General features: G+C 42.6%; 2 long non-coding RNA genes across 3 annotated transcripts in view; one reads left to right on the forward strand and one right to left on the reverse strand.

Moving 5' to 3' along the window:
* LOC146444125 (uncharacterized) overlaps window positions 1-24,329 on the forward strand; it is a 90,132-nt gene that overhangs the window by 12,962 nt on the left and 52,841 nt on the right. The window contains exon 2 of the long non-coding RNA XR_014848704.1: window positions 22,731-22,906. This is a non-coding gene — a long non-coding RNA (uncharacterized LOC146444125). The remainder of the gene's footprint in view (window positions 1-22,730; window positions 22,907-24,329) is intronic.
* LOC146444126 (uncharacterized) lies at window positions 1,566-7,433 on the reverse strand. 2 transcript variants are annotated; one of them, XR_014848669.1, is made up of 3 exons: window positions 6,888-7,433; window positions 5,771-6,241; window positions 1,566-3,580 (listed from the first exon to the last, which is right to left on the reverse strand). It is a non-coding gene; the product is annotated as an uncharacterized LOC146444126 (long non-coding RNA). The 2 variants fall into 2 exon arrangements; XR_014848663.1 differs by having other exon boundaries at window positions 5,771-6,624.

Consider the following 24,329-nt stretch of genomic DNA (forward strand, 5'->3'; position numbering starts at 1 on the left):
TTTTTGAAGTTGCTGCATGGGTTTAGTGTAGAGTGTCATCTCCCTCTGAAGATAAGATCAGAGGCTGGACCTTCTCTGCAGCTGAAGCTAAATGCGCTTGGCATTTTCCTTTTTTTCCTTTCTCTCTCTCTCATGCAAACGCATACACAGCTAAACAAAACACAAGAAAACAAGTGGAAATAATTGGAGTAAACCAATCTAATATAAAATCTTGATCAACAGCCTCAGTCTCTGCAGAGCTTTAAAAGCATTTCTGTCTGACTTGGCTGACAAGCCCCCATCACTCTAAATCTTGTTCCTGGGGTTTGTACCTTAGTAACCAGGAAGATTCCTCCCAGAGAGACTATTGCTCTTGTTTTTCCTACCAGTATTGCACAAATTACACAGACCTACAGCGCTGCTCTTCTAAGCTGTTGCCTGAAGTCAGAAACAGAATGTAATGTAGTCCCCAAGGAAGGTCAGAGGCAGCTCTTGATGTGTTGGGTCCACGGGCACAGATGTTGTGCTGTCACCAAGGCTGTCCTGGGGGGCTGTGGGGTGAAGCCTCCAGCTCTGGGGGCAAGGAAGCCAAGCTGAGGCCAACATCCCCGGTCTGTCCTTGAGAACCATCTCACAATGGAGCAGCAAACCCTCCAGCTCATTTCTTCCTCCAAGCCATTTGCAGGGTTTCCCAGTCTTGCCAAGTTATGAGAGGTGTGTCTTGTGGCTTTTCTTCCCTGCGAGAGAGGCGTGAGATTTCTCCGACTTTTAGGGGAAATTATGGTTTCTCTCCACAGTGTGTAGCTGGTTGGAATAGTCAGGATCTGTCTTTTGGATGATCTTCCCAAGATCAATCAAATCTGCAAAATTCTTGGCCAATTAATTCTTGAGCATTTTATTATTACACTCATCTGAGCTACACAGCTATGAAAAATTCTCTTGATATTTTGGATAAATTGAAAATACTTTTTCCATATACTCTAGAATAAGCGTGCATTATCCCTAGAAGCAAGATTTCTCATATTTTCCCTAAATGCAAGTTTAATATTTATTGAAATCTTCTGTTGATTAAAAGCTCTGAATAGTGTATCCAGAAGAATAATCGATATTTTAAATGCACTCAGACATATTAGCTGCTTACTGGTTACATAGAGAAATAATGAACTAGCTATATGAGAAGGTAAAATTCATGAATAATTCATAGGCACATTAATTTATTCAGTTTTGCCTTTTGAATTGATTTGGCAATTATTCTTGTACTGCACATCATTTACAAATGCTTAGATATAAATATTTACAGTTGCAAATTTGCGGTCAAATCATTTCTGTTCTCTGATTGAATGGCTTCTGTAGCACACCAAGCAGTGCAAATTGTGAATTTTACTGTTAAATACACAGCTCGGTGGAATGTGGGTGCAGGAACTATCAAGTAAAGTGGATACATACTGACTGCAAATATGGCCAAACTAATGTATTTTAAATATGAATAAATATTTGCAGGCAGGTTTTCTTAATTTCTCGTTGCAATAGGAACAAGGGAAAGACCCCATGTGTTGTGCTACCCCAGACAACAAAGACTAATGTCCTTTGGCACTGATATTTTTATTGTTTATTCAGCTCTTCTCACTTTTTCCTTTGTTTGCTATTTTTTTTCCTGCTGATTGTGTTTTGCATCTTTCAAGGATGATTGCAACATTCAGGAAAATGAGAATTCACTCTAACTGGGGATGACTTAACCCCACAGTGAAGGTATGTAAAGAGAGGATCCAGAAACAAAACTATGGATCTGTGAAGAAATTGATGGTCTGAGTGATAGGGCTAATTCACCGTGGCTTACTTCAGCCAAAGGAGACTTGCCTCCTAAACTCCTCTTGTACTTACTGGAGAAGGAGAGACTTCTCTAGAGGATGATTCAGAACAGAAGCCTAGTTTTAAGTGCTCTGAATCACTCTGCTAGTCTACTTATTTTGAACGGTGCAGTTTATCTTCCATCCATTTCCTACTTGTTGCCCTGATTGATGAGTAAGGATTTATGCAGAATGAATGAATTTCACCTTTTATGAATAAGGCATAGCATTGTAAGCATTTGGAGAACTTGATTTGAGACTAAGAACAAATGAAAGCATTAAGGAGTCTTATTTTGTATTTTATATATTTCTCTCTCTGAACGGTTAGAAGAACCTTAAAATTTTCCAGCTTTAAGCATTTAAGCCATTTAATACACTGCAATAATTCAAAGTCACTTACTGTGATTTTTTTGTTTTCTTGAAGCACTCCAGAAAATTGTTTTTCCAAAGTTCTTTCACTTTGAAATGCCTGCACAGAAGCACTTGAGGCCAAAAGTAAAGCTAATCCATTTGCAGATAGCACGTTCAGAAAAGAACAAAACCTGTGAAATTACAAACAGTTTGTTCTGAAGAAATAAAGACAGACACATTAGCATTCCAAGCAATCCTAAAGCAAAAGTAGGTATTTCATTGAAAACACATTTGAGAAAAGAGAGTGGATGCTCAGGTGGTCTTAAGGCCAGACCAGTGCTAGCCTGGTAGGGATGCAAGGGATGCTCAAAGGAAATTTGTCACTGTGTGCAGCTCATGAAAGGGCTTGAAACCATGTCCAAACTGTTTGTGGCTATTCCCATCCTGGGATGAAGTGCTGGTGCTTAGAGCAAAGTTTCACAATCACAGCAGAGCAAAACTGCCAGAGCTGCTGCTCTCAGGGAAGCAGCGTCAGAGACCACCTCACATCTCAGTGAGTTCTGGGTCAATGTGCTGAGCTGCAGCTGATGCCCAGGAAGGAAACTCCTGACCAGCAGCCTCCTCAGGGCCTGCTGTAAGTGCTGCCCTCCTTGGTGGACCCTCTGTGTCTTTTTCTGTGTGGCACTGGGGATGTACAGGGCTGTGGATGGCATTGTTCTGGCACATCAGCATCTTGGGACAACTTCTGATGCCTCTGAGTTAAAACTGGGTGACTTAAAGGCTTCTCCAGGTGTTGAATAGTGCATCTCTGTAAGGTGGCCTCCAGTAGGACATTCAGGACATCCAGTTGCCAGGGGCTGCTCTGCAGGGACTTCCTGTCCCAGGCACCCACTGGTGGTCCCACTTGTGATACTGATTCCCTGCTGGTATCTGCTGCTCTTTTCCTGTGCCTTTGTCACCCCCTGGGACAAAACCCCACTCTGGGAGCTCAACAAGGTTCTAAACACCCCCATGAATGACTTAGCATTAACAGACTCTTTTAAATATGATTTCCCTTATGGGCAAGGTCCATGTGGGGTCTGCTCCAGCTCAACAATGCTGTAGCAGGGAAGCAATGAGTGAGCTTCTTGGAGCTCTGTCAGGTGCCTGTAGCATGTGTGTGCTGCACTTGAACTGAGAAGAGGGGAGGCCACAGGGCCATTGCATAGAGGTGAGAAACTCTTTGCTGGTTAGTTCAGTGATGGTATAAAGGATGCTTGAACTTGGCTTCCTGCTCATGATGTGGTACATTGTGGAACAGCATGCCTGTGGTTAACTCTTCCTGTCATGGGTGAACAGCCAGAAATGATATTTGCCTTTTTGTGCAGTGCTAAAACATTCTTGTAGTCTCTTCACATTTTTAGCTGAAAAGCAGGAACAAAATTCTGCTGTCAGTAAAATGAATTGTCAGAACAACTGCATGTATGAGTTTAATTTCACTTAATATTTAATGACTAGCTAGCTTTTCTTGGGATAATGATTTCACAAGAAGAGGAAGATCAGAGCAGGCCTCCTGCTAGTGTAGCACAGCTACAGCAGGAACTGCAGCATTGCAGGATCAATACAGCAGAATGAGATCCTGCCATCTGTAGTCATCGTGGGTAGCACTCCACTCCTCTAGTCTGCACTTGGGTCAGTAGGACTCTGCAGAGGAAAGGACACATTCAGTGTTTATGGAGGAACAGAGTTTGACCCTAACTGCATAATGCTCCTTCCCTTGGAAAGAATAAACTGGCCGTGGCTTAAGACAATCCTTGGTATCTTCTGTCTTTGATGAGAGGGGTGAGGTGTCTCCTCACAGATCTCACATCATAAGTCTGTGCTGTCCAGCCCTTTCCACATAATTTCTTCCCTCAGCTATGTCATGGTGATATTATTTTATATAAAGAGGACTTCTATACGCTATTTTCCACAATATATTTGGATCAGCAAACATTTCTGTATGGCAAACAATGCTAGAAACACTCACCCATCAAATAGTATAAGTATCTGTATGGTTTTGACATCAATGTCAAAAGCAATGTTTCTACACTCAGCGGGTTAGCAGATGTAGGTGGTTGTGGTCCACACAGTGTAGGTGCTGATTTGTCCCCTCACAGTTGTATTGGCTCTGCAGGGCTAAAAGTCTTGTTAGTTCTTGTCCTTGGCATTGTCAGATGCGTTACCCTGAATTTTGAGAGTTAGGAGGACAATTAGGTACAGGGAGGGAACAAGAAGACCCACAGCATATGTTCAGTCTGAAGGCGAACAGTACTGCCTGTGCTAACCCTGATCCATGTGCATAAAGATGGTCTGGGAAGTTAATTATGACAGGCAAAAAAAAAGAGAAAGGACTGTAGGAATTTGCTCCAAATGACAGCAAATGCAGTTGGCAGGATGAGTGAAACTCAATCCCTGAAGAATCCCTCCAGGATATGTAGCTTCCCTGACACAAAGTGAGTGGGCTTATTAGCTGGATTTGATGACTTATATCATTTGATACCCATAGCCAGACTAACACGTGTAATTTTTCCTTTTTCTAATTTTTTCCCTGCCATTGGATAGGGGCCAGCTCCATAGATCAATTTGTTTATTTGTGGTGGGGTTTTTTTTCTATGATGGATGAGCCAACTGATAGTGCCATCACCACCTTGTAAACCCAAGGATAAATTCACAGGCTGTTCACATAACCACAGCCTGATACCTGTCATCTCCACTGAGCAGGCACTGCTCCCTCCTCCCCAACCTCTCAGGATGGCCGGAGGCTCCTTTTCCTTTAATGTTTTATTTTTCACTGAGCTGCACCCTGTGGTTAATTTTCCTTCTTACTTTGCATCTTCTCCTCACCAGCCTGCACTGTTATGTGGGTTTATTGTGAGATCACTTTGAGATCTCACAGCTCGCCAAGCGCGAGGTGCAGGGAGGAGCAGTGGCACAGATTTCAGAGGATATGGCTAATTTCTCTCCTGGCTGGCATTAAGGAGCAAATAACTGAAGATTTGTACCTGTTCATTTGAAATAAATCCCCAAAGGTTTGTGAAGACAGAGGATGGTTTTCAGGCATGGCCTGCCAGATGCCAACAGGGGGAGTTTCAGCTCTGCCTCAGATTTAGGCCTCTGACAGCCTCCTCACCTTTGCTGATATTGATCATGAGGGATAAAAGTTATTTATTTTCCCACATTTCAATAACATTTCTTAACGCCTCTTTCCTTTAAAGAAACACTTCCGCAGCTCTTCTATAGATTGAAAATGAAGGCGCAGTTCATATCTCTTGTTGAAATCCTTTTAAAAAGAGAACAGTGATGGAATGGTTCTACACCTCGCTTTGCTAGAATGAAAGAAAGCTAATTTTCCTCTGAGACAAATGAAGAGCAGAATTTAGAAAGCCATCTCCATTTTTCCTTCTTCCCTGAAAATCCTGATGACTGAGGCACAGCTGACATCTCTTGCTCATTTTGCATAAACTCAGATTTGAATGATAGTATTTTAGAAAACCAAAAATCTGCCTCTGGCCTATCAGTTTAAATCAATTAATTCATAGTCAGATAGAAAACAAATGTTAAAAAAAATATACCTCTTTGATATGTTTGTTTGTTTAAGGGGGAAGTAAATGGGGAAGGACCTCAATCATGAGGAGGCAAAGCAACATCTTATGGGAATGAAGCTCAACCCTTAGAGTGGGGGTGTAAACCACGCTTGTGTAGAAAGGAATGGAAGAAGGCTTTTTGGAGAGACATTTTGTCTCCTTATAAACAGGACAGATTATGTCTGAGAAATGCTGCAGTCCGTTCTGCCAGGTCCAAGCGAATTGCAGTTTCTTTTCTTTTCACAAAATTTCTCCTTTCTTATGTGAAAAACTGTTTTGGAAGCTGTCTTCAAAGAAGAAGGACTGTGGGGGTTTTTTGTAACAGAAGCGTGATATTTCCAGTTGCTACTGAAGAGGGTACCTTCCATATAATGAGCCTCTAGGGTTCACTCAAGTTGCATTTCAATCATTTCTTGCAACCATCCAGACCAGACTTCAGCTGCTGAATCTGCTTCATTTCTGGGTGTGAAAACACAAACAGATTAAATCCAAAGCTCTTGAGGAGAAAGCTGAAATGTCCTGAGTCATCCAATGAGAGTTAACACCAGTTCCTCTTTACAGAGACTTATTACCTCTGGCTCTGAGCTCCAAAACGACGACTACTTTCAACTCCAATGTCTCAGCTGACAGGGTCCAGAGCTGTGATCTTGTCAAGCGAGAACAGGATGGAAGAAATTGCCCTTAGGCAGACTTGGGAAAATCCTGGATAATGGACTCCCTCCTAGTTTGTGGAAAGGGCATTTTTAAGGGATTAAAAATTCTTCATCTTCCACTTGGCATCTGAAATTTGACCGCACAAGCTTTGTCTTTCTTTTCATACCCACCCACAGGAAGGCCATGCTCTGGGTAATATACAAAAACATATAAGTAAGGATGTCTGTGTATATATGTGTGTACATATATATATACACACACACTGTAATTGCCTACTTCAGAAATCCAAATTAAAATTCATATCTATAGCAGTGATACTCATCATTTCACTCAGTCCAGTTTTGCAGTCAGTTAAAAACCTTTTTAATTAGTAGCTATCAGCAATCCTGTGAGTGGGCTGCTGAGTAGAGAAGGTTAATGCTCTATCTGAGGGGGAAGGGAGACAACTTACCGCTGTAGGAATTAGGACATTTTTCTTGATTTGATGAAATTGTGTTGGAGAGAAATCCGTTGTGTCTTGATATTGACATAATTGCATTGCATATGCTGAAACATCCCTCTGTAATGGGCTGATTGTGCGCATTTACCAAAGGGCAAGGATGGCCTGGTGCGGTTTGCCGAGATGCTCTGTCTATTCCCATGCCAGCAGACCAGCCAGGAGGGGTGAATGCTTCCAGGGGTATTAGGAGAGATGCCAAGATCAGTCAGGGCTGGCAGGTTTTACTGGGACAGTTGCAATATTGCGGTAATACATCTGTCTGGGCACGGCTCTTGAGTCAGAAATGGAGAGTAAAAGTAATTCCCAAGGATACCGAAGTAGGTCATCTCCATCCCTGACTGTGACCCAAATATTTCCCCGGAGAATGAAGCCTCATTTCACACCCCAGCCAAGCGGTGTGGAGACAGGGCTGGAAACCATTCCAGTGCTCCTGTGTGTGAACTCCTGCTTAGAGCCCAGACTGGCTGTTGAGGCCGCTGGCAGAGAGTGAAAGAGAGGAAAGGCATGTGGATGTAGGGAGGGTGTTCAGAGCAAGAACTGAGAGAGGCTGTGTCACAGGATTAGGGCAGCTCAGCGAGCTTGCACAGCTATTTCCACTGGCGCTGTCCTCACACCTTCTCTGAGGGGAGGTTTTGCTCCCAAGCACAAGGACTGTCTGTACACTGCGGGGTGCATTGCCATGCACCACACAGACACAGCCCCTGGCCACGTCTGCTCGTGTGGACACGCCAGTTTGCACCATGCCAGGGTGTATCCTGCCTGCTGGAGCAGGGAGCAGTGCCCATGGGCAGGGAAGGAGCTGTGGGATGGCAAATACCCCGGCTGGGATGGCTCTGGGAGCAGGCCCTGCTGTGCCCAGCCAGAGGCCATGCTGGGGACCAGGCCTGTACCTCATCCCTGCCCAACTGGCCTCAAGACAACACTCTGTTGGTTGCACCAGTGAGGATCCCAAGGCTATATTCTGTAATTGTGAATCTGCTCTGTGTTTGGGAAGCGTACAAAGTGTTGCTTGGGAAAATGTTGTTTGGGAAGCATGCAGAATGGCTGCAGCAGGACATGGGGTACATCTTTCTGTGCCTTTGACCAAGATGACAGAACTGCTGCTGTCACTGCACCATGTAAAACATTGAGGATCACGATTGTGTTTTAAACAAGATAAACCAGGTAGGCTGCTGCATGCACCACATGCACAGTTGGCTTTGCAAATCACAAAATCAGAAGCCTTGGGAAAAAGTAAGTAGGAAAATATCAGTTAACTTGTAGTATGAAGGTGGACATCTTCATGGAAGTATGTTAAAAATTTTTAAATGAAGTATCAATAGAAAATGCCTTATGTCTCTGCCTATATCTCCCCAGCAGGCTTACATGGACAGTAAATAAAACAGTGTGCTTTTATGGAGTAAGGCCAAGATGCTGTCAAGGATCATATATCTTTTAGTCAAAAGTGATGTAGGATCATGCTGTCTCTGAAGAGGAAAGGGATGACTACAGAGGGGAAATATCTGTAGAAGAATGGTTGGTTCTGAGAGCTGTGTGTTTAAAGCACAAATTCCCATGAAACACTGCTAGGAATTAGAGAGGAATGAGAGGCAATGCTTTAGAACAAAAAAAACCAACAAAATAGGAAGCAAGTAAGTTGCGTCTACCATGTGCCAAAGAACAATAGCGCTGAGTCAAAACCTGCTGGACTTGGTTGGGAATGCTGTGGTTTAGCAAACCCAACTGAGCTGAACTGGAATGCTCTTTTTGTCTTCCAACAAGCCTATGAAGGCTGGCAGAGATCTGGTCAGCTGTTCAAGCCCTGCTGTACAGCCCTCAGAGTTCAGTTTTTGCGTCTGGTTAGGGGCCCTGCAGAAAAATTAAGGGTCAAGCAGGTTGCATTTGAGAGGTGTGTGGAATGGGTTCATTCTGCATGGAAGAGAAACGTTTGTTGCCTCAGAAAGAGATGTCCTCGTGCACTCTTTTGAAGCAGGGGATTGCTGTGTAAATAGGAATGTCAGCAGTGGTTTGGGGAATTATTTTGTGCTTGTGACGTTACACAGATTAGTTTAGCTCTTTGTCTAAGGGCTCATGTCCAAATTGATTTAGGTCCAAGTCAGAGCTAGCATGGTTTGGTCCTGCACCTTGCTCCCTCTCTTCTTGCCAGCACTGATATTTGCATGAGCCAGTTCAGAGAAGTAAACTTCTTAAAGACCTCAGCTTTTTTCTGCAGAGTTGCTTTTTACCTGATTTGACTCCCTGAACCAGCTCACAGCAAGGTCATAGCAGGCCTGGTACTGGCACCCAACATCTTGCTGGAATTTGTAGCTGGGATGAGAAGGAAATGGCAGGACCTGGATTAGTTGATCTCTTGGGGAACCTCAATTTACAGCAGTTTACCCTTCCTTCTGCTCCACTGCATCCACTTACAGATCTTCAGCCCCCTTGGATGTTATATCCAAGTTTATTTGACTGTAAACCCTTAAACTGGACTTCTGCGCTCATCAGCATAAAGTGTCCATTTGGGTTTGGGAAATGCTTTGGGTTCTCCTCTTGGAAGGCTTAAATCTCACCACCCTGGTTGCTCTCTCTCAGGTCAAGGCAACAGGGTGGCAATAGAGTGGTAGAAAGACTCCCTGCTCTGTAGCTGAAGTGATGCTGACTTATTTTGGGCCCACCTTGGGAAGGCAAATGGGTTTAGTGTCAGTGTCTTGGCCTCATCCAATGCTGGTGAATCTTGCCATCATCACTCATCTTCTGGGCATAGGCAGGCCATGCACTCACATCCATTTAATATTAGGAAAATATCTATGTATGAAAAGAAATAGAGGTCAGGATGGTAGTGATTTGGTCCCATCTTTTCCTTTAAAGGGCCCAGAGGTATCAACAGAAATGTGCACTTTGGTGTTACTGGTAGAAAACAGGGCTTTCAGAGGTGGTCTCAAATGGGGTCCCCTGGGAACTTGCCTTGCCAAACAACGATGTCTCCTTCAGTTCAAAGAAAGTCAAAGTATTTTCAAAATCTGGCACTTAAGTAACAGTTGCAGTTGCTGCAGAGATGTTGAGCAATTGTAGCTGAGAGTGAGAAGTGGCCTGTGAAACCAGGAAAGGTGGGGAGAAGTCCCAACATACAATTTCTCTCCTAAGTGTGGGCTCCACATTTTGTGAAGACCTGAGAGCCTGACTGTAATTTCACCTTTTCTGACAGTTTGACTTCTATTTCCATTTGCCAGCCGCTGTCATTATTTTATGCCTCCATCTCTCATCTCTTTGCCGTAGTAATTTCTGTTAACTCTATCCCAGTTTATGTGTTTTAGCTACTAATGGCTTCAGGTGGAGGGACTTGACCTTCCTTCCCTAATGTTTCCTCAGTGTTCCTTTGTTGCTTGGTATGGGATGCAGGAATTTTTTCCCCCCAGAATGAGGCTGTAGTTACCTGAGGGTTGAAAAAATGAACATTGTAATTCAAGGCAGTAGCACATAGCAGTGAAGAATGTAAATGGTGCTTTTCACTTAGCCTGGTTTCTTACAATCCCTTTTTTCACCAGGAGCAGACAAGTGACTATGCCAATAATTAAAAGGAATACACCTGGAGAATAAGCTGCATAATGAGTGCCCCAGAAGCTGAAACTTCAGCTCTCTGATTGTGCTTTAGGTCCCCACAGACCTAAAATGCAGAAGCCAAATTTCAGTTTAGAGCTGCTGCTTTCAGATGGTAGCTCTGGTATCAACACCAGTTAAAGAACATATTATTCTTAAATTAATTGTCCTTTTCCAGTGCATGCCTCAAAGTGATGCTTAACAGGAGGAAGACTAGGGCAGAAATAAATGCTGAAATGTGACAACATATATTTTATATGGTTTATCCATGGCCAGAAGTGAAAGCAATGGTCTGATAAGTGTTTTTAATTTTAATATACCTGAAGAGGGGAGAGAATTACTCCCACAATGGAGTTATCTATGGCTGGTTTTGGTCATATGGGAAATACGTGGCTTCTATGCCCAGGGGTGAGGGGACAAAATCTAGAGTAGCTGTACACTTTTATGTATGAGTAAACTGGCTGTATTTCTCTCTTATTCAGAAGATATTCATCTTGCTTTTTAATCTTAGAATATAAGCAGGGCTGAATCTCAGAGAAAAGGCTTGGAAAAAAACCAGTACATTTCTTTTTCTTGTTATACAGCTTAGGATACCCTTTTATGAATAAAATGGCACGGCCAAGCGTGAAGTAACAAAGGGATTGTGAGCAGTGGCCAGCATGTGGGAAGTCAAAACTATCTACAGCTGAATAACATTCTTATTAGAAATGAAGGGCAAACAGGAGTATAATTTATTATTGCCTTTCTATGTGGCTTCAGAGATCACATAATCCAAAGTAAAAAATGGCATGCATATGTTCCCTAAGATATTCTTTAGCATAGAGGGGCTATATATCAAAACCTTATTTCCTGGTAATGAATTTTAAATAAGTGCCCAGGGCATCAGGTCACTGATGTTTCCACTTTACAAACTGGGTGGGCTATGAAAGCCCCTAGAGCCCTTCAAAGGCGCCTTAAAAAAAAAGATCCCTAGCTTTAACTGACCAAACTTTTCAAGAAAAATACCTGAAACAATTAGGAGAATGAAAACCAGGAGGTCAGATTACTTGGCCCATGGCTGAGGATTTACATAAATAGGCCTAACCTTTGACTTGAAAATAAAAGGTAAGTACAGAGCCCTGACAGAACAGCAGGTCATTGGTATTTACTCTGTAAAGTACTGCCTCTGATGCTATGACAAAAATGCCAGGAATTCCACTGATCACTGTGTGCTGATAGGGCTCAAAGGTATGCAGGCAGCTAACAGAAACCCAGCCTACCTGACTGATCGAAACTGCATTACTCCCACGCATTTATAACCCGCAATCTGCGAGCGTGGGAAAGCGTGCAAGGCCTCCAACTAATTCCTCAGGAAAAAAAAAAGGAGAAAGTTGCTGTCTTGAATAATTTTTAATTTTTTTTTGTGGTTTGGGGCAACATATAATAAAGTTAACAAAAAATTTTAGAGGGAGCATCTTAAGACATTTTCTTCACAGTGGGTGCTGTTGTTCAAGAGGCTCCAGTGCTGGTGTTGCCCATGCAGGCTGAGATTGGTACCACATTCAGCATCGTGGGACTTTGTCAAAGATAAGCTGTGCTACAAGTAATGAACTGGTAGCCAGCAGAAGGAAGCCAGTCTCTGGCTCAGTTTTTAACTGAGGAAACTCTAGACAGCAAACCTGCAGGAGAAATGCCATGCTGTGTGTTTGTGCTACATTTTGTCAAGCAATGGCTCTGTGCTCACAGGTCAGAGAGGGAAAGGTGAGCAAAATAATTTTTTTTTTTTATTTTTAGTTCTAATACGATAGCAAAATGTTTTAGACTTTTTTTCATTTTTAGATGGATAGCAGAGAAAAGAGGACCCCTGTGAAACTGGAAACAATAAGGGCAGAGTTTTTATGTTCATGTTTTATAGAGAGAGATTCAGTTTCCTGTTCCAGTTTGAGACACAAGCACACACCAAGTATCCTGCAGGCTGTTTCAAACTTGTTTTGCTAATTAATCAAAAGTGATCCATTACAGAAAACCTGCAGGAATGTCAGAGATGGATGCTTCTGCTCTACTGTTTTTGACTTGCTTGTTGCAACAGAGGGGGAAGCTGTTAGTGCCTGTCTAGTAAATTATTGAAGGATGGTGTAAGAGAGCCTGCCGCCTTTCTCTTGAAGGGCCAGGCAGCCTGGGGCTAGGCAGCCACATGCTGCTTTCCCTGCCTGCTAGGCCACTGTGGGGTTTTGGAGGGAGGTGGAGGAGCACCCCACAGCTGGGTATTGATCAGAGCAGACAGGCTGGTCCCATGCCCTAGGCGCTGCCTGGCCAAGCCCTGGGGTTGGGAAGCTGGGCAGGCAGTGGTGAAGCAGAAGGAGGCAGTGGCCACCTGAGGATGGTCAAGCAGGGTGTTCTGGTGAGGAGATAAGTATCAGTTCCCCTGTGCCTGGCAGGTTTGAGCTCTGTGGGAAAACAAGTCCAGCCCAGCACCCGAGTCTGACCAGCATGGCTTTCAGAGGGTACCCCTGGGCACAACTTCCTTTCCCCTCTGGCCAACAGGCAGGAACACAAAGGGAAGTTAAATCATTTGAGGGACATCCAGTCTGGAGGATGTTCATGGTGACTACAGCCCTTTGGTGTTAGTCTTGCTGCGTCCCCTTATCAGGCTCAAATGTCTCCTCCAGTGGACCCCTCTGGCCCTGCTCTTCCTGGACTGAGCAGAAGCCAAGTGGCCTCTCCTCTGAGTCCACTCTGTGATCCCCTCATGCTAAGAAGGCCAGAATGCTTTGGTGTCCATGTGTAGCTGTGCTTTGCTGGCACTGTGTCACTGTGTCACCAGAGCACTAGGCTTGGAGGCCACAGGGCAGAGGTGTTACCTGTGCAGTCCCAGTGCTGTGCTACCACGTGCTTGATTTCGTGCATGCTGAGCTGTGTTCCCTGCCCTGCTCTCGTCATCTGCTTCTGTTTTGTAGGCAGGCTGTTAGGGGCTGCATCCTTTGTGGAGTGCTGTCCATGCACTGTCCACTCACAGACTGCTCTGGAGTGCTCTCAGACTAGGTTTTGGCCAGTGAGGTAGGCTTTGTGGAATGTTGAACTTTGTACCCTTACCTTGACCAGTGGGGCAGCAGACCTTGGCTGTACTTTTATTCTGTTTCTCTTTTTACTAAAATGTCCAGTATGTAAATCCTCTTACCCCATTTTACCATCCAAAACATGTTCTGGCTTCCTGTGAAATGCCTAATGACAGCACTGAATTCATCCTTATGTGATTTCTGATGGAAGGGGCTTTTTATTAATGGCACTTGTGCCACTTCATTCTTGCAAAGCCACGGGAAAATATTTAGTATGAGAGGACTTTCAAAACATTATGCTGCCATTTGCTTTCTTCACACAATTATTTGCTTTTTTTAAGATCACTGTTCAATGTGGCATTCACCCTGCCATTCTATAGTGGCTGTTAAGTTCATGCACACAGTAGCTTTTCCTTCAGTCTCTGTACCTAACAGAGCAATTCACCTCTTCATCCCCTCTTTTAGCTTCTGTCTTGGAGAGACAGCTAAACTTCCACTCCCTGCAAGAGCTGAATTGAATCTGTTAGGGAAGACTGTTGGGGTTGGATCCTGTTCCCAGAAAGTCCTCTTTAGTCCCACCAATGTTGTTTTGTCCCCAGCCAATGAGTTCTGTGCCTCTCTTGCCAGATATAACCAAGAATTTCATATTTTAATGAAATTAGATTTTTTTCTTCCCCAACTCTGTATTGGTTCAACACGTTATTTATTCCTCCTCTCATCCACTTCCTGTAGTGCCTAATTAAGGTAAGACTGGCCCTGTAAAACCCAAATGAGCCCAGCTTGCTTTCTTTTGCCTATAGAGTTTTCCTCAGACTTTAGAAAGACCACAACCAAGACCAGAGATTTGGGTACCTACATTCAGCCGGAGGTTAAGATGCCCCTTTTTTTGCTCAGGTTGTTTGTCTGCTCCTCTCCAGGCACAGTGCTGTCCCCAGCTCCATCAGAGGACTCTCTTGAGCAGCACCATCTCCTGAGTTGCTCATCAGAAGCTCTCCATGCATTTGTAAACTCCTCCAGCAGCCTCATGTAGCTCAGGCTCGTTAGGTTGCTTCCCACTGCACGGAAGAGCTATTTCATATATTCACTTATAGCTGGGAAGCATGAACATTCAGAAGCAAAACATTACTCAAAGTCATAAGGATGGAAGGGCTGCAGTTGTAAAATCTTGTGTGGAGAAGCCCATTTTCCCTCGTGAAGAGCTCTCAGGCACCAGACCAAGCCTGTGTTTTGCTAGAGAAAGCATCAGCTGAAACAGCGGCAGCCAAAAGGCATTGATTCGTTTCATTTATTTTTAACTTTCCCATTGAAATGCCTGAGGGGGGAAAAAAAGAGGAAATCACTCCCTTGGAGAGCCCTTCAGTTCTGGGAAAGATACCTGCTGCAATCTAGAAACAAGCTTGTTCCGGGAACAGCCAGGCCAAGCACTGCCCAGGGGGCTGCAGTTTGTTCTTCCTTTCTTTATTTATTTTGACCATGAGCACAGCCACCTCTTTCAAAGGCTGTTACCGTGGGTTTGGGTTTTGTTTCTTCGGTGTGTTTTTGGTTGGTTTTTTTTGGTGGAGAGCTGAGCAGACTCCAGTCATGGGGGTGGAACACAGCGAGAGCCGGGAGAGCCCGAGCCCCAGCAGCCTGGGCTGCGTCAGCCAGGAGGTCACAAGGATGTCTGTCATGTGCTGCTGCTCCTCACACAAAGATCCCTTTCTTTCCATGCCCGGTGGGTTCTCCATCAATGAGAGGACCTTGTCCTACAAACAGAAATCAAACGTCCGTAATTGCAGCGTCACTGATAAAACATGACTTCTTTACCAATTTGTAGGAGCACTTTGACCTCCTGCCTCGGTGCAGCAGACTTAGAAGGGTTTTTTTTTTGTCTCTGGCTCTTTTTAAGGCTGTGCTGGAAATACTGCAGGAAAGTTTATTTTGGGAGTATTTTTGATGTATCTCAAGCAAAAAGCTAAGCTCGTGCACTTACAGTCAAAATTGTGCTGAACTGTCTGGAGTGATTGCTAGCTCTGAAAAAAAGGGATTTCAGGTTATGGTTTACTTTTTGTTTAAATTTAGAACTGTTTTTGCATGAATAACTAGTATTTTATGTATTTTCAAAAAAAAATGAGAACAAAATTTCTGCTCCACACAGCTTCCATCTCTAAAAAATGTGAAAAACTTAAAAGGTTGAAAAGAAAAAAAAAAATCAGCGCTGAATAGCATGGCTGAGCAGCTGTCTTATTTTTTTCTTCCCTAAATTGAATTATTGCTATAACTGTTCTTTCTAAGTTAAGATCTCACTGGGGGAAGGAAGAAAGTTTCTAGGTTTCCCAGCAGGAAAGTCTTTAACAAGAAGTTAATGTAGGATAATGAAGGGGTCAGGAAAACCGTAAAGCACAAAGGGATGGTCCAGAAGGCTGTGCAAAGAAGAGTGCAAATAAAGGTACTAAATAAAAGGCGAAATGTGCAGCAACCCTTTTGAATTTTAAACAAGCTCTTCATGCCACAGCACATCACCCTGGGCACAACAATCAGCAGCACCCATGATCAGTGTCCCAAGTTGTCTGAGAGAAGGAAAATTTCTTGTTTGTTCACACGTTCTTCTTTAAAGGGAAATACCTTACAAGTGTCAGGATTTAAAGTCTAGAAGATACATAGGAACACAACACTGTTTAAACACAAAGCTGAACTGAAAATGGAAAGCAGGTACTTTTGGGATTCTGGCATTATACTTGAAGTTTCTAACATTTAACTCCTACAATGGGGAAGTGTAACAGAACTAATTAATTGGGCTAGCAGACCACTTAGATTTGCTGTTGTTTTCCAGTCAATAGGTCACTTCCCTGGGTTAGGGGTTGTGCTCTGCCAAACAGCAGGATTTTCTAGTTGGTCCTGTATCGATGAGAAAATAACTCTCCAATTCTATGGTCTCATAGGTCAATAATAGAATAAGAAATAATTATGTTCTTCAATACTGCAAAATTTCTGCCTTTAATATTCTTAGAATGTTTTATTATTTTTCAAATATACTAGATATTTTTGAAACATTTTAAAAACCCATCTCAGCCAGTTTCTTTTTGCAAGGGATTTTACAGACATTGGCTTCTGAATTACACTTGAGATGCTGTGTACTAACTGCACTGGTAGTAAATTCAGATTTAGGAACTAGAGTGGGATTTTGGCAGTTAAGTCCCTTTAGGGTGAGGCTTGGACACTCGGAAGTGTTATGGCCATGGAGATTGTTTCCTCATGCAGCTGTAGGTACCTCTCTGGTCTGTATAGCTGTGTTTGCATTGCTATCCCTAACTGAAATAACTTGCCAGCTTTAAACACTGCACATGATGGATGAGAGACAGCATGGGTAGCACTGAGTTCCATGAACAGATCTGTGTTGCTGAACAGCATTATTAGCAACAGAAAAAATGCTATCTCATCTGCCAGTTTCAGGAGATTTTATTGTTCCCTGATAGGATGAGAACATTCTATGTTCCTTATTTCAGAGAGAAGTGGTTTTTATCTGTGAAATGTCCTCACTTCTCAAAAAGCAGACATCACAGGCTAACATACTTAAACTCTGAGGAAAATGACAGCTCTCCACTTTCCTTTTGCCCTCAGCAGGAATAAAGTCTTGGCTAGCTACTGGCATTTTTTAGGAATTATGCCTGCTCAGTTATTTATCCTTATATTGCTGCAACTTTTTTTCCTGATTCCTGCAGAAATGGGGCTTATGCAATCCTGCTGTGTGCGCTTGTATCTTCGTCACTTCCACACCCCCGAAATCTTTTGAACCTATCGACAAATTTCAACCCATTGATCTCTCAAAGAAAATCAAGTTCCTACAAGCTTTTTGATAATAACCTGCTTGCAGAGAGGCTGGGCTATAGTGTGAACAGGCACCATTTCAGACAGAGGAAAACCCACTTGTAGGAAAAGTGTTTATTTATAAACACCTGTCCATGGGGAGCATTTCAGGGAAAGCTTGTTCCTTCTTTGAACTGAAGTCAAATGAGTTTGAGGCTCAGGTCTTTCAGCAGCCAGGCTTCGATGTGCTGATCTCCACAGCATGTGGGGATACTGATTTGTAGTAATGATTTACCACCGTAACTGCATTTAAAGCAAATGATTTTTAAAACCACCTAATTTTCCATTTCCTCTCCTTTTTTTTTCTCCCTTTTTGTAAAGAACTAAAAACTGCCCAATAGCCTGTCTCTTAAGACCAAGACTTTATGTCCATCACCCTAGAAGTCAACCCTTGACCTTTAACACTGTCACTTTTCTCTGTGGATTCTCCGAGGTTAAAGTTACAGAATTGCCGAAACAGATAACAGAGTGCAGAAGGCTGAAAAGTGACTGGGACGAACCTCCAGGGACAAAGTTAATCTGTTGGAGCATTTCCTGTGTGTACTTTGAAACCTCTCAATTTAACTTGATCAAAGCATGAGCCGACAGGTTTCAGCTCCCTACTGAACAAACAAATTTGCTGCTTATCATTGTTGCCACCTCAGCCTTTAATTTACTTTACTTAGTAAGCCAGTACATGTTAAATGAACAACCTGCTTACTACAAACGCTGGGTGCTGATCTCCAGAAAAGGCTGCAGTTTCCCTGACATTATTTAGCTCAGCACATCACAAATTCTGTTTTTCCCCACAGTCTCAATGTAAAAGAAAATTTAAGGCATATACAGCCAGTGTGGTCAACAGTGACCTCTTAGGGACCACTAGATCCATCAGCATCCATTGGATTATCTTTAAATATCTTGGGCTTCCTCCTTTCTTTTTCATTAATTCCCATAGGACATATGTGGACTGAGAAAATAAATGGTGGTGCTTTCAAAATGCGTTGGTTAACTCACATTAGCACCTTTCAAAGCACATATGGATTAACAGATCATTTTAAACATCACTTTTTTTTTTTGTCAAAAGCACTAACTAGTATTTTTTTTTTTTAATGTTCTGGTAGTTGGGATCTTTTTTCCCTAAAAAATATCTTTATTCACGTTAATAATAACAATAGTAAAGACTAGTGTGAGGTTTTGCATGGAGGGAGCATGGCCAGACAGCCTGGCTTGTATATGATAATGAGCTAAAGTGGCTGCTTTCCGTTTTTAAACCAAAAAAACTTGGCAAGTGTTTTTAAACCAAGTCTAAAATATTTTCATTGTTTTCCACTTACTTAAATCCACTGGCCCATATTTTCCAGCATGTGTGCCTTTCTCAGGGAAATTGAGTCCAATGATTTGATTTCCTTGTCAACTGTTCCTCAGTGCTTCTCTGTGGCTGCAGAACCCCTGACCCAGGAAATTACTCCTGCCCCTCCAAGGTATATGTTTTTGTGTCCATCCTGCAAACATTGAAATATCGTGGGCTGAAGAAAACAATCAGTCAATAAACCAACCTCTTAAACCAACCTTCTTCCCAAAGCAATGCTAGAAGGGAACTTCACTTGATATAGGTAGGTACATATATAACCTACTACTCATCCAAACCATGGCTGCCTTTGCAGTTTCTTTCCTTCTTTCAAGCAAAAAAAACTTCTTTCAAACATTCTGCAAGCTCAGATATTAACCATAATCAGTTTTTATCCCACTTCTGCGTCATCACTCATTGAAAATGCAAAATAATGCTCAGATAATGTAAGTTAGTTATGATGGAAAATTTCTAAAAAAGTGCAGTGACACGTCTCCTCTTGGAATTAATGGGACATATGAGATGCTCTCCTGCACAATTCCCTAAGTATCATCCAGAGACTTGTGAGCATCTCTGTAGGAAATGGCAGGGCAGCCAACCACATATGGCAGTGTCTGCTGACACACAGCAGCCTCCACACGACATTCAATAAGAAATGTATCATGGCTTTCCCCATAATAACCACAGACTAGTTGAGTCTAGGGGTTTGTGAAGCTTGCAGGGGATCTTTTGGTTTTGCTGGCATGTAAGACTCTTTCAAATCAATAAAACTCCTTCACAATTCGGACTTGTATTGATTACTTTCTTCCTCCGTGTTATTAATTTAAACAAGTTAAGTGACTTATTTTTCCACCTAAATGAAAACTGTGCTAGACATAGAAAACTCCTTGCCTGAAAGATGAGTTAACACAGATCAATGACCTGCATTTTTTTGTTAACTTTAATGAATCAACTGTAATTATTGCAAGATAACACAAGATCTATCATTTCGCCAACCTGGTTTCAAATTTACCAAAGCAAACCCAAATGTAACTAGTTGCCATTTTCAAGAACAAATTTGGGGAGCAGAGCTGGCTGGGAAATGTTCCCATGCTGCTCTGGGATGAAGCAGAACTCTAAAAGTATTCTCCAAACAGGGAAAAGAGCAAGTTTCTTCTGGACTAGGTGGTAGCCTGGTGCTTGTTTTTCACACTGGGATTATTGGAGAAACAGATTTAAACCCTTCATTGACTTGATCTGGGTTTCTCATGCCAGGAGGGATTCCCCTGCCAGCAGTCCATCAGCTGCTCTGTGATGGGTCTTGTTAAATATTTCTGGCCATATAAGCTGCTTGTGTTTCTCATGTCTGTGTGAGTTTGAGCACTGCTCTAGGGTGAGGGGGTCTCGGATGTTTCCTCCCAGTCCAAGTGTTTATTATTTATAAAAAATGGAAACTATTCCAATGGGTGGGCTTGGAGAAGCTGTCTTTTCCTTTCTATCAAATGACACTGGTGAGGAGAACACCTAATCCTGAAACTGAAATCCCTACATCAACTCCAGCAGCCTTGACACATATTGGCTCCTAGAGAGACACAAGCTGTTATTTGTACCAAAAGTTTCATTTAACATCTGTATTTCCATAATACAGATGTTAAATTTCCATATTTCTGTTTTTTTTAACAAGTCATCATTTTGCAAAGGAAGAAATTTTATAGAAATTTCCATAGCAGCTCTAAAGACTAGGAGGTCAAAGGACTGAGTCCTTGGGCTTGCTTGGTGGACCCTCTCACTCAGTCCTCAATACAACTTCAACCCTGTGACTCCCCTTCTCATCCCAACTGCTCTTGGCACAACTAATCACAGCAAACCACTGCTGATGCTGCCTGGAACATGCTGCTCATGGCTGCAAATGCCTTCACAGGTATTCCTGTCTGTGCTGGAGCAACCAGACAAATCAGGGCCCTTAAGTGAGCAGAGCTGCACGGAGAGCAGCAGCCCACAGGTGACGTGTCCCATCTGCGGAGTTCTTACTCAGCTAGTGATGATTTTTCAAAGCAGAATGGAAGCAAAATATTTTAAATCCCCCCCAAAGGAGTTGCAGTCAGCTGCTCAGCTGTGCAGGAGGCCATGTCTCAATGGAAGTCTGGTTGGATGGCTGGGAAGTACATTCTGCACACCCCTGGTTATTAAAGGAATGGGAGCCAGGATTTGGGAGCCTTGCCTGTTCCTTTGTCCTCCTCTTCTGGACCAATATTACTTGTACTTTTTTACACAGTTTCATGGGTGGGTAGAGACAAAGAAGAAAATATACAGGAGAAAAAAAACAACTGTTTCTGTGACAAGGCCACCTGCTAGTGTCTTCTCAGGGTGGTGGCCTCATTGTGTGTACTGCTTCTCTTTTCTTTTCACTTTTTCTCTTTTCACTATAGACAGCAGTGTTTCAGACATCTGCATTTCCCAACCATATTAAATTCAGACCCCAGTTTCAGCCTTCAAAAATTAATCTTTGCAAAGCATCTATGTCAGGAAAACTGCTGTCCATTAGTAGGAAATTATTCAGAAAAAGGAAGACAATTTGCTTGTTTATGTAAGAAACTGCTGTACAATTAAATACAGATATGGGTCAGTAAAATAAGTTCTTTGATCTATTGCTACAAGAAATCAGTGTAAATATGTTTCCTGATAAGAGTTGCTGCAACGTAATTGCATTTTACAAACTGTGTAGTGTGCTATTACTCAGGAAATGTGTTCACTGATATACATGTTTCCACTCAGCCTCATGGCTGAAAGCTTTGCTTTTTCTCATATTTATAGCTCTTGCACATTTTTAAATAAGGTGATTAAACTCATGAAGGCATGGAAGAGAGTACAAATACGGAAAATTGATTCTGGGGCATACACAACCACTATTGAAATAGAGACTAGTTGATTGTTTTCAAACAAGCATAGGTTAGTGGCATTTGAGATTAAACTGCAAGGCAAATATGAAGAGGGATTAATTTATACTGTCAACTCTGACTGTTCTGGGCTTCGTCTTTTTGCTAGAATAGATGAGAGCATGACTCCATCACAGCTGTAAAAATGCTTATTCTTCATGGAGTTTTTTCCTTTCTTAGGGGGAATAGTACTCATGGCAGAAATTGAGCCATTCCAGATCTTGCAGAAGCTGCTCACTGAATGCTGGTGGTATTGAATGCTGACTAGTTTCTCACCTTGGGGCAGATTTGTCCTGGTCTTTAGTGGGATTGCTGGTATGGGAAGGTGGGAATGATCAGAGTGTTGTTAGAACTCCAACTGTGATTCCCTATTTACTTGGGATGCTGCCAGAATAATGAAGGAAATGCAGGTAGCTCCTTTCAAGGTTTGTGAACCTACCTGAGCAATGCCTGCTGGATAGAAGTTGTTCAGCTAGGCAGGACTGAGCTTATTAAACATTGTCTCAGCATGAAAATATGCGTATGAGTGTACAGGTTTAAGCAAAGCCATCTCATCAGATCTAATATGGGGAATTTCAAAAGACCATTGTCTAGTTTAAAACAAGATTGTCAGAAAAGTGGCTGCATTAGTATTTCTTTTTTTTTGGCGAGCACATGGTTGAGCTCTGAGAACACCCCAGCAGGATGGGAAGAGCAGGAGTGCATCTCTGCACTCTGGTTACAGGGGCTGGGATTTGGCTAATTGTGGGCTGCTATAAAGTTCCACTTTGTCCAGGCATGGTATTCATGACAGGGTAAACAATCCCCTTCAGGCTCAAGTGGGATGTCCACCATCCTCATGGTCTGTAGTAGGCAGCAGAGGGAAAAACAGTGGGCTGTTCCCGAGAGAGAGGATGTGGTTCTGGGTTCATGGCCAGAGTGGGAGGCAATTCCCGCATCCTGCCTTATCGCTGGCTTCTGCAGCCAAGAGTGCCGCTCTGCTCATGGTGTTTTTGGTGTAGAAAAACAATTTTTACAGCTGTCTTCTCTGCAACAGCTTCAGGACAAGGCCTTCCTGGCACAACCTAAGGGCAGCTCTTGCTTTTTCTTACAGGAGGTGCAATATGCAGTCCCATGGAAGACAGCCTGAAACCGAAATGAAACTGAAATCTGATTTGTCTTTGCCTGGTCTTTTTGGAGGAGTAATGGGAGCCATCAATAGCTGGTTTGGGATTTAAGTGAGCCTTGTGCTGTTCCATGACTTTACTGCTCCTGACCTCTCTCCTCAAGGTATGTCCCTTCAGTTCTCTGGGAAGCAGTACCTGTGTGTGAGTGTGAAATGGGGACAGTAATACTTGACTTTCTTCTTAATTTGTTCTTCTGGTGGAAAGAATTTGGTGGGACAGTCTAAGTTCCCAATGGCAGTTCAGGCTGTGATCAGGTTCTGCAAAGCTAGAAATTGTTTTTGCTGATGTTGTCTTGGTGTGGTTGTTCTCAGTGTATGCAGAAAAACCATCTGCTTAGAGATATGTAGGATGGTCATTTCCATAGTTGTTAGAAATTTAGCTTTATCTGTTTCTCTCTTCTTATTTTTTTATTCCCTTTTAAAATATGTTGGAATATTGAATAAGATGGGGGAAAGAAATCTATAAAAGAATGCATTAGGAATATATTTTAAGCAGATACCAGGAAACGACAACATTCATGCTGCACACAGAGTCTCAATTTGGCTGCTTTGGGACAGTACAGTCTCTAATTACATGAATAAATATCATTTTCAAAATCATGTGATATAAAAATATGAACTATTTAAAACCTTAGATAAACATGAAGGTCCCACCAGTTATAATACACCTACTCTGCCTTGTTGCCTTTTGGGTATGACACTCATTTTCTACAAGAGTTCATTTACAGTACTGGGGGTCTGCAAGTGATTTCAAACATTCCTGACTGTGGTGTTTTCCTGAACAAGGATAGATGTATTAAAATTCTGAAAGGCTTTCCTGATTCAAGCCCATGAAGATTGCTAGCAGGGGCCATAGCTGGAGAGCAGAGGCCCTTGGCTGGGAGGAGGATGTCCCATCACTATTAGAAGATCAGGGCTTATCTTTTTCAGATTTCTGAAGAGAAGTCTGGAGGGATTTCAGAAGAGAAATATGTAAAAGAGGAATAGTCTGACCCAGACAGAAAATTGCTTTTCCTGTGTGAGGGCATCTAACCCAAGTCATCCTACTTAGGCATGAGAAAATTAAAGTAATGCTCTGGATACTACAAGATAAGGCGATTGATAAGGTACCTGAAAAACACCAAAAGAAATTAGTTGTCTCCTTCAGACGTGCATCAGGCTTTTCCTCAATCTCCTCCCCAGCAGGATTACATGGAGGAATTCTTCCTTCTCTACAAGAATTTTTCTAGTGGTAAAAGACATTGTTGAAGTCGGAGACAGACCTTTACATCCTGTTTCTTGACTTGTCCTAATAGACTGCATGAACTCAATCACATAGTTTTACATCCCTGAAGTTCACCTTGTTTCTCTGTAAGACAGCCCTCTGCTTTCAGTGTGAGATACCTCACACAGCCTTGGGAGGACAAACTTTATGTAAAACCAGCAAAGATTTGCTGGGGGAAAGAAATGTTTAAGAAGTATGGTGTAATCATAACATATTACAGTTATTATCTTTTGCCATTAAAACAATTGTACTTTTGCATGTGA

Source organism: Lichenostomus cassidix, chromosome 1 (genome assembly GCF_008360975.1).
Source record: "Lichenostomus cassidix isolate B80296 chromosome 1, HeHo_3.0, whole genome shotgun sequence".
Lineage (NCBI taxonomy): Eukaryota > Metazoa > Chordata > Aves > Passeriformes > Meliphagidae > Lichenostomus > Lichenostomus cassidix.